The sequence below is a fragment of the Rutidosis leptorrhynchoides genome, chromosome 2 (genome assembly GCF_046630445.1).
Source record: "Rutidosis leptorrhynchoides isolate AG116_Rl617_1_P2 chromosome 2, CSIRO_AGI_Rlap_v1, whole genome shotgun sequence".
NCBI lineage: Eukaryota > Viridiplantae > Streptophyta > Magnoliopsida > Asterales > Asteraceae > Rutidosis > Rutidosis leptorrhynchoides.
Window position 1 is genome coordinate 558,512,088 of NC_092334.1, and position 12,118 is coordinate 558,524,205.

Genomic DNA, 12,118 nt, shown 5'->3' on the forward strand with positions numbered 1-12,118 from the left:
AAGTAGCCGATGATACACGGTTAACATCACGGTCGACCGTGGTGTGACCGTGCGTGCTCCAGTCCAAATTTGTTATCCGTTGTATAGCCGTTTGACTCAAATTTGAACACCACATTTTGGCACCTTTACTCCTTATAGCACCTGCAAAAGAAACCAAACATCATATACAAGTACTATATGCATTAAGTGTGTGAGATTTAGTCTTAATGCATGAAAGTGACTAATCATTCCAAAAGTGGTAAACCCAACATTCTTGGAGAAGTGTCTTGATTGATATTTTGGGAAATCTCAGTTTGGTCAAGACTTAGTTAGTCACTTTAATGCCCTTGGTTCAATTCTAAATACTAGTCACTATGTCATTAACTTCCTAGTTTCAATTAATCACAAGTCATGTTCTTTTTAAGTTTAGTTAGAGATTAATTGAATAATGTCTCTATAAGATAATCATGAAGTATGTAGAGACATCAAAGTTAAGTCATAAGCAATCACCCTTAGTTACTTAGACTAGACCAAATAGACAATTGACTATACTTTCATTGTGAACCATTTTATATTTAATCTATTGGAGTAGGTTATTCACTTGAATCCTAACTAATGAGCACATAGCAAACATATTAATCAAGTTGACAAGTTTATGAGTATTAACCATATTGACAAGTAGCAAGTAATACTCACATAGCAAGAGATAGTTATTCTAGGATCAATCATATAGATACTTGCACAACTTATAATTCAAGCACTTAATAAGTTTAATTTGTAATATAACACATTGCATGATTAATGTGTAAGTACACATTAATGTCCAAAACATGCACAAGGGAAGAGCAATCTCTAGTTGGGACTTGGTGACCATCCTAAATGTATCTAAGTGCGTTTTAAGATTACAAGTCATTACTAGTTAACCTTGAGAGCATTGTTCCTCATTTAACCTTAATTAATCACTAAGTCATTTCTAATAGCAATCATTGTTCTAGTGACATTGGCTTAAGTGTGTTGGTACTTGATGATCATACTAAGGATATCTAGATAAGAATTAAGATCACAAGTTGTTGATTAACACTTATATGTTATGCCTAATCTTGATTAATTTGTCATTATGAGTAATTAATCACAATTAGTGTTTTTATGACCAAAACTCAATTGAGTATGGAGAAGGCATCTATTCTAAGCATGTTGAGAAAGGTTTCATGAATTATAGATGTCGGGAACTAGTCAAACTTTATTTGGTCTAAAATTGTAACAGAGAAAACTGTGGTCGCACTGCGGTTGACCGTGGTGGCGACCGTGCAACTTGTTTTCACAAAACTGCGTTGCAATTCAGTTTAGGGTTTCACGGTTGACTATGAGGTCGACCGTACCTCGACCGTGTGTTTAGCTGAACTTTTAATTTCATTCTTTAACCTATGTTTGACTTGGTCGTTTGCAAGATAAAGTTTGGATTAGTGACATTGCGTGTTTTATGTTAAGATGTCAGTCATCACTTATGCATATGTATGTGTCATCATCAAAACATATACTTTGGTTAATCATACTTAAGTTTATCGTTTAGTGCATTAACCCACATTCAACTAATAAGTTCAACCATAAAGAACACCATGGCCAAGTCAAGTTGACTTCCATGAACATGTTCGGTTATCCTAACGGTCCAATCCTTTATATGTTCGAACAAACAGTTCCTTGAATAACCAAGAATCCCTCAAGAGGGGTGCAATGCTTGAGACCGTGTTATGGTGAAGTTTACTAGTTAACACTAACCGTGTTCCATGGCCTTACTTAGCAGAGGTACAGCTTACAACAACTGTTGTGCTTTAGCGTACACGTACGAAGTTTATATGATTGGTGACTACACTAGCATCGTCTAGGACCGACAATGTACTAGGGGTCTAGTTAGATGTTTCACTATGAAAAAGTCCTCAGTCGGAATCCAAGGCTCGGCGGAGTTACTACAACCAGTGTGCCTCAGTCAAACTCATGTTGTATCCGATAGACTTCTCTTACCAAGGGGTGACACAGATAGTGTACTCTGAATCCGGGTTCGCAACTTCCCAATAACAGAGCCAATAACTACAGTCTATTAGTTGGAAAAGCGATTGAGTTCAAAGCATAATCAGAAAACATTTTGACAACATGCACAAGCCATAATATAATTTCAGCATTATAACTGACTACGTCATAACATACACTAAAGATAGCTACTCACTAATCATGGCAACGGTATCACAAAGTATAATAATGGAAAACATTATATAAAGACAAAGGATAGAAATACCAGTAGATTAAACGAGTTCTGAATACAAAAGTGACAACTTCAAACTCCAGACCGCTCCTAATACAATCTTCGGCGTTCTTCTCCGGGTACTAGATTTTCCGCACGGAGTTGAAAGCCTTGAGAGTATGACTAATATTGTACAAGAGAGAGAAAGAAGTGAATTGAAGTGTGTGTTGAAATGAAAGACAAAGACCCTTTAAATAAGCTTGAAATTTGCCTGCAAACGGCTGGCAGGCCATTTGGCAAGCCGTTTGGCAGGCCGTTTGCAGGGGCCGTTTGCCAGGCTAGCCCGTTTAACGTGGTCGTTTGATCTGGGCGTGTGGCAGGCCGTTTGCAAGCCAGGCAAGCCATTTGGCAACCCATTTGGCAACCCGTTTGGCAACCCGTTTGGCTTGCTGATTTGCTGGATCGTAACTTGGTTTCTTATCTTTCACCGTTTTCGCTCTAGAATCTTCGCTTTAGCTCCAATTTACTTGATTCTTCTTGCACCGTCTTTGCAATCACTTGTTCTTCAATTTTAACCGACCAAGCGGGTATTTTGGCGATAAAGTTTAACACTTTATTGTTTTTGGGCCTTAATACTGGGGTGAAAACGTGACTTTTTAGCCGATATCAGATATCCCACACTTAGACTTTGCTTGTCCTCAAGCAAACTTCTCGTTTTTATTTCGGGAAATCTTTTCGGAGTTTCTTTTCTAATGGTCTAAGTAGTTTGCTTTTTATTATAAGAGCGAAAGATAAGGTGAGTCATCTGTGTTAGGGTTGAAACTATCTCTGCAAGCATGCGAGGAGGTTACATGACTTAGGCTAGCTTTCACGGGTCACTCAAATCACTCAAGTGTTTAGGGTTCCCTATAGATCTAAGAAATGAATTCACTCATAGCCAGTCATGTTGCACTCATCGTCATAGCCTTGATAAAGACTCAAATCCTTGCTACTAATGTGAAAACGGTAGTAACCATAGCTTATAGGTCATTTGTCAATGATGGAAAGGAATTTTTGGAGTGGTGGTGAAGTTGTTTTAAGGGGTGAGAAATAGGGTGATATAGTCTTAAGAGACTTTTATTCGGAATTTCGGGGAATTTAAGAAAGATAGGAGTGCTGATATTTTTGAGAAGCACTTTTTGAACTATTCTCCCTTTTGGAGTGATAGGCATTCGTGGTTAAGTTCTTGTTCGTCATTTCTCTTTATAAGTTATGCTCCTTTTTTTAGAACTTTGAAAATTTTAATTTTTTTTTTTAGAGATTTGTTCTCGAGAAACTTTTTGTCGGTAAACTTTTTCAAGACCTTTGCCGTGATACTTGAGAAGTTTATAACATCAGGTTTTTGGAAGGAATCTCATTTTCTGGGTTTTCGAGTGATAGTAAAGATGATGTGGATGAGGTGGTGTGGTAGAAGTAGCGGAGGTGTGAAAGGGTTATTTGACAAATGGCTAGCTTTTCTGATTATAACCGAATCACATTTCATTACTTAGAAATGCAGATATAGAGCAAATTCTGATTCCGAGCACAGACATCGGCACTCTCAATGGAAAATAGTGAAGCATTAAAGATGAATGCTGGTCTTATTTGGGTGCCTCACCATAATCAATTTAGGTCGATAATGGCTAGTCATGCAATGCTCTTTTAGAGATTCGGTTCATCCTAACAAGATTTCCACCTTACTTAAGCCTTTTTATTTACAAACGTTTCAGGTTTTCAAAAATACTTTTTTGAAAAAGCTTTCTTTTGTTAAAAATTTGAAATTCGGCTTAAGAACTTGGATTCTTCGTAATGGGTTATTTTAATACAGCATAAAAAGATTATACCAACATCCCACACTTAGACGAAGATTGTCCTCAATGTTCCTAGTGTATACCACACTTAGGAGTTTTAGTTGAAGATTTCAGATTATTCGTCTAATGTTTATTTGGGTTGGAATCCCACACTTAGTGATAAGCTAGGATGCGGCATAATTTTAAATTTTGAGCTAGCAACGGGAAGAAAGGAGTACCCCCAGCAGACGTGTTTGTTTGTAAAGAAGCTGGCTGACTTGAAAGTCTTGCCCCTTATTCATCGGCTCATTTGTCATCCTTTATTCTTCTACTCTACTTTATTTCACGGGTTGCCTCCTGAGAAGCGCTGTTGTTTAAGGTCGTTGGCTCGACCGTAATAATGCCTAAAAAGTAGACATTCCCCTCTGGAAGTTGTGATCTTGGTCTTCTTGAGGGAATGTGAGTCTTGGTGGATAAATCCTGAGAAAGTGTCAGACCAAAAGAGGTAGCAGATCTAGTACTTCTCTTGAAGATCTTCTGAAAGAGAGATAATGGGCAGTTTCGGCTCGTGACAGATCTTGAAGTTCGATAAGAATATGATCCACTGCTCTGATGTTCGATCCATGAATGTCAATCATTGAGGCAGTGCTGGTGGTGATTACTTCTCTGATAGGATGTTCATTTCGGAGATCTTCAAATAGTGTCAGAAATTGTATCTTCAATATCTCAAAATTTTCTGATTGGTGGTCTCCACCGTAGGAGTCTGTAGCCTTGCACAGATTAGTCAAGAGGCGAAGCTGGAAAAAAGTGAAGAGCAGCCCTGACCCAAGCATTAGCATCACCGTCTTTGAGTATATCTCTCGACATCCGGCTTTGAATGTGAAACTAGGATCCGTGGATTCTTGGAAGATATGTGCTATCTGCTTCGTAACGTAGGTGGCAATGTTGACTCGGTCTGGTTCAAGATGAGAAAATGGATTGTTGCTTCTTACTTTTTTTGTGACTGCGTCTCGTAACTCTTTGTTAATTAGATCAGCGTGGTGATCAATTGTTACGTAAATCACTAGCCTCTCTGGTGTGCTTTCGAAATTATCTCTTTCCAGGAGAGCGAAAAAGCTGTGAATATCCTCGATCATTTGCAAATCAGAGTGATAAGTTGGGCGTCCGGTGGAAAGATCCATATGCTTTCGGATGAGAGTCAGTAGCGCTCGTTGATTTGCTGAGAAGAGAAGTGCAGATCCGGCTAAGGCGTTGTAGACCTTAGAGTAAATGATCTTCTGATCTCGACAGAATCTTGTCTCTAGAATAGTACGAACCACTGAATCGTGCTCTTGTTGCCTTTCTTCGATGTAGATATGATCGTGAAGTGTATTGATAAAGTCTTGAATGCGTTCTTCTAGTATTTCAGCATTATTATCTTCTCTCTGTAGATAGTGGTTGTATTCGTCTTTGATAGCCATGATTCGTTCGGTTAAGCATAGCGTGAAATCAATTGTTGATTTATGGATGGCTTCGAGAATCTCTTCAAATTGATCGGTGTCATTGATGAAGGTTATCATGTCGACGTGAGTAGATATGATCAGAATTTGATCAGAATAAGAGTCCGGCTCCTCCTGATCTGGTTCGGATGGAGAATATGAGTTATCCAGAATGTCTTCATGTTGCTCTTCCTCGTTATCATCGGTATAATAGTTGTCTGAAGATTCGTCTGATGAACGGGATTCTTCAGTATTCTGGTTCTTCACTTCGACACTTGCGGGATCAATTTCTATATCCTTAACCTCAACCTTATCAGTCTTCTTCTTGAAGAGAATGATTAAACTGTGATCTTTTGTCTCAAGCCTCATTAATTCTTCGTGACGTTCAGGGCTTGGAGATGGTATCATCGCAGTTTCTTTTACGTCGTCCATTTCCTCTTCCTCCTCAGGTTCTTCCTCTTCCTCTATTTCTTCACTAGGATCCTCTTCTTCCATTTCTGGGTTGTCAACAAACTGTGATTCGACACTCATTTTGATATATTCGGCTGGTGGTGGGGACTCATCATCGAAAGTGATCAGTCTGGTGGGAATAGCAAACATCTCTGCCTGTCCAGAAAGATCGGTAGGTCGGTCAATTTTGAAGGTAACGCTATTCCCATGTGATCGTAAGATCAATGTTTGATTGTACACATCAATGACAATCCTAGCCGTATTCATGAAAGGTCTTCCTAACACTATTGGTGTGTGAAGGTCTTCCTGAATGTCCATCACTACAAAATCCGTAGTGTACAAGAATTTGTCAACTTTCACCAAGACGTTCTCAACTATTCCCTTAGGATATCGAATTGTGTGATCGGCAATTTGGATTTTCATTTTAGTTGGTGACAAGTTTCCTAACTCTAATCTCTTGTAGAGAGAGTAGGGGATTAGGTTGATACTTGCTCCTAAATCTGCTAGCTCATGAATGGTCCAGATTGGTAGATTGAACATGGGAAAATGAATCGGCCCATATCTCTTAGCTTCTGCGGTAGAGAGTTTCTGAGTACTGCTTAGCATTCTTCACTCAGCGAAATTTTGTTAGAATCTGGTATCCTTTCCATTGTAGAGAGAATCCTTCGGATATATATCTTTTGATTGGGCACTTTGGACACGGTGTCCAGGAATCTTCCATCAAGTTTGAAGGAATCAAGCTTGGATGGTTCCTCCTGTAGCCTTCCAGGGTACGGTACACGAACCGGAGTTGCAGTGGACAGCTTCTGAGTATATGTCGATTTGTTCTTGAGCCTATCTGATCTTCTCTGTGGTTCTTCTTCAGGGATAACTGACTCCATTTACTTAGCTTCCTCTATGTGGGGATTCTGGATAGTATTACTAGGTAACCTTCCTTGCGGTCGGGTTTTAAGGTGTTGTGATAACTGTCCGAGCTGCGATTCTAGACTTTTGAGCAGAGGTAATTGAATTCTCATTAGTATCTCCGTCTGGTCTTGTTTAGATGCAGTTCTTTGATTTAGCTATTGTTGTCCTTGAATGAACTGTGTCAACTGATCATCAGCTCTGAGAGTAGGGTTGGTTACTTTTGTAATCTGGGTGGTTGGGGAATTTTCCTGAGTCGGTGGACCAGTGAGTGGAAGTGGTTGATCGTAGGTTAATTGAGATTGTTGGGGTGGATAAGGTGGGTAACGATAGCGAAAAGGTTGGTTGTTTCTTTGGAATTGGTTAACCCTAGGTTGTTGATTGAATCCGGGATTTGATTGACGAGCTGGGTGTTGAACGTAACAGACTGAACCGTCATGGTTTTCGTACTTAACTTGGTATTCTTTAGTGGGTTGCGAGTTGGTATAATTAACACAGGCCTGGACCTGGTTAACTTGCTGCGGCTGCGTTTTCAATTCTCCGAGTTGTTTGGCAAGAGACTTCATCTTATCCGTGAGGGATTTGATGGCCTCTATTTGAATATTAAGTGCGGAGAGTGGTGCGAATGATGAAGCTGTTTCACCACTGTTCCAGTCATGATGATGCATTGTCATGTTCTCGAGCAACTCCCAAGCTTCGTCTGCGGTTTGGTTCATTAGATTTCCTTGAGCGGCGACATCAATCGTCGTCCTATGATTTACCGTAAGACCATTGTAGAAGGTACAGATTTGGGCTGACCGTTCTAACTGGTGATTAGGGCATTTCTTCAGCAGGGTTTTGAATCGCTCCTATGCGGTGTAAAGAGATTCATCATAACTTTGTTTAAAGTTAATGATGTTACTCTTGAGTTTGGTTTGTTTAGAAGGAGAGAAATATATGGTTAGGAATTTAGTATCCATCTCCGTCCAAGACGTGATGGAATCTTTTTCCAATCCTTCAAACCATGTTTGTGCATAGTGAGTGAGAGAATAGGGGAACAAGTATAGCTGGACTATATCTTATCCTATCCCTGGCTGTTTGTAGGAGTTCAAAAGAGATATGAATTTATCAGGGTGAGAATTAGGATCGTCATTCGGTAATCCATGGAATTGACAGCCATTTTGGATGAGCTGTATAATGTGATATTTTAACTCGAACGAGTGTCCTTGAATCTCTGAAAATCTGATCGGTCCTCCTCGACCTTCAATCGAGGGTTTAGTGTCTTCTGCTAAAGTAGCCATTTATTTTCTAATTCGTGCTTCCTTGAGTGCTTTAGAGATTATTGCATCTGGATCAGGTACGAATAACAACGGCCCTGGTCTAGATCGGTTTTGGGTCATACACTAGGTATGCCTTTTTGTTTTTTAATGTAAGACCCAAATATTGATTGTACATAATGTATTTATGGTGTATGATGCGTGTATGAAGTGTACGTGTTGCTTGCTCGAACGTCAAAGGAAACTGGACGTTGTCCGAAGTGACAAGGTGTGTACGTATCTTTTCAACCCCAAATAAAGTTTGAGTTGATGTTTCAAAGAATTACCATTGGATAGAATATCTTATTACGTTTCCAACGATATTTGATTCATCAAAAATGGAGTTACGGTCGAAAAGTTATGGCCAAAACAAGTTGCTGAAACCTGTTTTGGGCTCGACCACAATTTCCAGTTAATTGGAGCGGCGCTCCACCTTCTGGCGCGGCGCGCCGATTGCTGCTGAGGCAATTTTCAGCCTTTTTAAAAGGTTTAAATGAAGGGTATTTGGGTAATTTCACTTGGGGCCGGATTTGTGAGCCATATTAGCTGGTTTGGATCAGTTTTGGATCATTTTCACATCCATTCATCACTCCCAAGTATCTAGAGAGAGAGAGAGAGATTCTAGAGAGAGATTTGGGGTTTTGGAGAAGAAGGAGGCCGTTTGGATCAAAAGCTCGGGTTCTAAAGTTGTTCCTTTCGTTTCTAGCTATGTTGTGGTGGTATTGGTAAGCTCAAACTCCGAATTTCATCTATTTGATTTGATATTCAAGTTAGGGTTTTGAGTTAGTTTGTGGTAAAACCCTTTTAGGTGATGAAATGGGTTTAGTGAAGCTAGTAATTGGGTTTATTGTTAGTGTTGGTGGATTTTGGGTTGGTGAACTAATTGGCCATGTTTAGGACTTGAAATTGAGTTTAATCACTTAAGTTAGTGATTATGGAAGTATTGAAACCCATTTAAGGTTATTTGGTTGACTAATTGTGACTTTGGGTCAAACTAGGGTTTGGTGGTGATTATGGCCCATTTGGCGATTTAATGAGGTTTATAAACTTGAAATGGATTAAGTTGAAGTATAAAACCAAGTTAAATGTGTTTTGGTGTCAAAACTTGTAAATGGTGAGATTTTGACCTTATGGGTCAAAATTAGGGTTTAAGTGTCAAAATGGGTATGACACGTGTTTAACACTTGAGTTCGGGTTTAATTGGCGTATTAGGACCATTCTCACTTGTGTTAGTGATTATTGGTTAGTTTTGGGCACGGTTTGTGCTTGGAAGTGCATTTGGGTCGAAATTGCACTAAGTGACGAATTGGGTTGATTTGTAAATCCACTCTAAGTGTATTGTTGTAATTGTGATAATGGAATAGGTATTTTCCATTGGCGAGTTGCGGTTTACTTGGAAGCTTTCTTCAAGACTTCAAGGTGAGTGTTAATATCCTATGTGCATATGTATGTGTAGGATGGGTGCGGGTTGGGTGAAGTGGTTCTCGGTCATAGAACTCACTTCACATATAGGTGGATTGATGGACTTGTGTATAGGTCCAATTGGCACGGTTGTGCATTTTGGTTGACCACCTTTGACGAGGTGCACACTTTGTGTGTACGTTATCACATGGGCGGGTGATGTGGATTATATAACCCCAATGGCGAAGGGTTAATATTGTGAGTGGAATATTTATGCGTTCATGTTTATGGCATATTTGTTTGTGGATGTTATGGTAGCATCGAGTGTGAACCACGAGCCGGTAGCACTATAAACTAAGATGTGAACCACGAGCCGGTAGCATCGAGTGTGAACCACGAGCCGGTAGCACTATAAACTAAGATGTGAACCATGAGCCGGTAGCATCGAGTGTGAACCACGAGCCGGTAGCACTATAAAATAATTGATGTGAACCACGAGCCGGTAGCATCGAGTGTGAACCACGAGCCGGTAGCACTATAAAAGAGTATGACTCAATTGCGTATGGTGTGAACCACGAGCCGGTAGCACCATAGCGTTATGGTTAACCTTGGGAGTGTTACGCGTTGTTATATTTATATTGTTACATATTAATGTATTGTTGTGTTGTAGCTAACCCTCCGGGTGTAGCTATTTGGCGTTGTTCACATCGTCGTTGGTGAACTTATATTGTTGTTGTATCTTTAGCTCGTTGCTTAGAGATCGTACGGTATGCTTAGTGTAGTGCCTTATATGGATGCCTCGGTATGCGGTATTTGTTATTTTGTGGCGTGTCCATTTTATACATATATATGTATGTAGTATATTATCATTCACTAAGCGTTAGCTTACCCTCTCGTTGTTGACTCTTTTTATAGATTGCATGCGGATGGTGGCTCGGGTAAGCGCGAGGATTAGAGGACTTGCATAGTTTGCGTAGAAGGCTTGCTTTTGGATTTATTAGGATTGGGTAACGTATCCCCAATCGCCATGCTCGGCTTTATTTTGTATTAAAAGTCTTATGGTCGAAAATTGTATTTTGATACTTAAAGGGTAATTTGGGTCGATGTGGGCCCCGCTTCGTAAACATAATTTTATTAATAGAACGTGCTAGTTTTTATATATGGAACATGGGGTTAAAAGCGTTACGCCTAAATATGTCGGGAACTAGTCAAGCATTTTCGCAATTAAGAACTTTTCGGACAGTCCACTTTGGCGCGCCACGCGGCCTATATGGCGCGCCGCGCAACATGCTGTTCAGGGAAAAAAATTTTTATTTTGCTGTTTTCACGTGGTTTTGTCGTTGGATGGTTTGGGTTGTTACAAGTGGTATCAGAGCATGGTCTAAGGGATTTAGGTGACTTGAGATAGGTGCCTAGACTTAGACTTGTGTGTGCTTAAATTGTTGCGGGACTTGTAGGATTACGGGTCGGAATGGGTTTGGTTAGTGCCTTGGCTATAGGTTGACTAACGTTTATATTAGTAATGCGGATATTATTAATATGTTGTCGTGTTGTGATAATAATTCTCGCGTGTGTTTGTACCGCGTAGAATTTTGGTTGTGTTTGTGTATATCATCGAGCGAGACGGTCGTTGTACTAACGAGTCGATGCGGCATGTGTGCGTAATAAGAACTTGCAAACCTTATTATGGGTGCAAATCGTGTCTAACAAGTGATGTACGATGAGTGTTTAGCAAGATGGGGCTGTGTCGTGCGTACGGTTTTACACGTTCGTGGACTAATCGTTTTGCATTCTTAAGAATGACGACGCGAAACGAGACCGAGGCGAATGACGCGAAGTTTAATACTAGACTTGCGGCCGCCGTTGCGGAGTAAATGGGTGCGTTGGAAGAAAGAATGGATAGGAAGTATTCCGAACTTCAAGGTAGTAGTGAAATGGAGCATTATCTTAAGAGCTTCATGAGGACTAAACCCCCGATGTATGACGGGAAACCGGATCCTCTGGTAAGCACAACTTGGATTTCGGACGTCTAAGGGTGTTTCCGTACTATTGATTGCCCTCCCGAGAGAAAGACGAGACTCGCTACGAGTTTGTTGCGGGGTTGGGCAAGGGATTGGTTGGATGGTAAGATTGATCTCGTCGGTGGCGAGACGTTTATGGCTTTATCGTGGGACGAATTTAAGGAGGAATTCTTCGAGGAGTTCTGGACTTCGGCCGATTTGTGGGAATTGCGTAATGAGTTGCGAAATTTGGGACAAGGATCTATGGATTTGAGTACTCTCAAGACGACCTTTATGGCGAAGGCTCGTTTTTGTCCGGAGTATTTGGGGAATGATCGTTTGTTGATGGGAGATTTCTATCGGACCTTGAATGATGACTTGAAAAGTAAAATTAGTCGGGGTCAAGCGAAATCGTTTTCGGAATTATTCGACTTGGCTAGAGGTTTCGAGTCGTATTCACGATCGAAAAAGGGTGAACCTTCAAGTGAGCGAAGGGTCGTTTCTTATGGTGCTCCGAGTAAGAGGGCTAAGGGTCCGAGTGTGAGCACGGGTGGTACGCGAATGGGTA